Source organism: Dendroctonus ponderosae, unplaced genomic scaffold (assembly GCF_020466585.1).
Source record: "Dendroctonus ponderosae isolate FM_Combo_2020 unplaced genomic scaffold, Dpon_F_20191213v2 Dpon_F_20191213_11, whole genome shotgun sequence".
NCBI lineage: Eukaryota > Metazoa > Arthropoda > Insecta > Coleoptera > Curculionidae > Dendroctonus > Dendroctonus ponderosae.
The window spans coordinates 1491535-1493388 of NW_026017213.1; the positions used below are offsets into that span (position 1 = coordinate 1491535).

Below are 1854 nucleotides of genomic sequence, written 5' to 3' on the forward strand. Positions count from 1 at the left end.
GCTAAAACAACGTTGTTTTCAATCAAACACCTGAATTGAGGAAAACACCGATTGGAATGAAACTTTTTTCTGAAATAGAGCTAAACTTTATCTTTGCGAATCCCAAAAATCAGGAAAATGGCGATTTGAATGCAAGTTTTTTGTGGAATAAGGTGAATTTTCTCTTTTTTTAGGAAAGAAAGAGCTGGTCCGTATTTCGCATCAATTTGAGTGGCTGATTTTTAAATTTTCTTGTTAGTAAGCCTTAAAGCGGACAGAAAGTTTTCGAACGAATCCCAAAAATTCAGGAAAATTCCGATTCGAATGCGGTTTTTTTGTGAAATCGGGTTAATTTTTCTCTTTATAAGGAAAGCAAAAGCAGGTCCGTATCTCGCTTAAATTATGAGTGGCTATTTCTTTTTAATTACTTGTTAGGAAGTATCGAAGCGGAGGCAAAGTTTTCGAACAAATGGCAAAAATTCAGGAAAATCGCGTTTCGAATGCAAGTTTTTTGTGGAATGGGTTGAATTTTTCTCTTTTGTTGGGAAAGCAAGAACAGGTCCGTATCTCGCATCAATTTTGAGTGGCTGATCAAATCGGGTTAATTTTTCTCTTTATAAGGGAACTAAGAGTCAGTATCTCACTTGAATTTTAGGAGGCTATTTTTTAAAATTCTCTTGTTAGGAAGTCGAAGCGGAGAGAAAGTTTTCGAACGAATCCCAAAATTCAGGAAAATCGCGTTTTGAATGTAAGTTTTTTGGAATAGGATGCATTTTTTTCCATCCAAACAAAGCAAGAGCTGGTCCATATTTGGCTTCAATTTTGAGTGGTAATCTTTTTTTAATTTCCCTTCAGTGAGTCTCAAAGCGAAGTCAAAGTTTTCTATCGAATCCCAAAAATTTAGGAAAATCCCGTTTTGTATGCAAGTTTTTTTGGTGGAATATGAGAATTTTTGTCTTTTTAAGGAAAGCACGGGCAGGTTCGTATTTCGCTTACATTTTGAGTGGCATTTTTCTTTAAGTTTCTTGTTAGTAGGAAGTCTCGAAGCGGAGACCAAGTTTCCCATCGAATCCCAAAAATCAGGAAAATTCCGTTTTGAAGACAAGTTTTTTGTACACTCGAGTAGACTTTTCTCTTTATAAGGAAAGTAGGGGCAGGTCCGTATCTAGCTTCGATTTTGAGTGGCGATTTTTGGTAAATTGCTTCCATTAATATGAAAACGAGGACAGTTTTTCATCGAATCCCAGAAATTCAGTAAAATTTCGATTTGAATGCGAGTTTTTTGTGACATCGGGTAAATTTTTCTCTATATCGGGAAAGAAAGAACAGATCCGCACCTGGCTTCAATTTTGAGTGGGCGATTTTTTTAAATTTTCTTGTGAGGAAGTCTCGAAGCGTAGGCAAAGTTTTCGATCGGATTCCAAAAATCAGGAAAATTGCTATTTGAATTCAAGTTTTTTGTGGAATCGGGTGAGCTTTTTCCTTTTTAAGGAAAGGAAGAATAAGTCCCTATCTGGCTTCGGTTTTCAGTGGCAATTTTTTGAAAATTTCTTATCAGAAAGTCTCAAAGCCATGTTTTGCATCAAATATCAAAAATTCGCGAAAATCCTGATTCGAATCGAGTTTTTTAGTGGGATAGGGTGAATTTCAAATATCGTTTAAATTATGACTGGCATTATGACTCTTCAATTTTGAGTGGGGATTTTTTGAAAATTTCTCTTCAGTGAGTGAAAGCGAAGACAAAAATTTTCCATCAAATCTCAGAAATTCAGGAAAATGCCGATTCGAATGCAACTTTTCTCTATTAGAACAACTCTAAACAAGAACAGGTCCGTATCTCGCTTAAATTTTGAGTGGCTATTTTTTTTTTTTTTT

General features: G+C 35.3%; 1 protein-coding gene across 1 annotated transcript in view; it reads right to left on the reverse strand.

Moving 5' to 3' along the window:
* LOC109540386 (ATP-dependent RNA helicase DHX33) overlaps positions 1-1854 on the reverse strand; it is a 38433-nt gene that overhangs the window by 34013 nt on the left and 2566 nt on the right. The window lies entirely within an intron of this gene.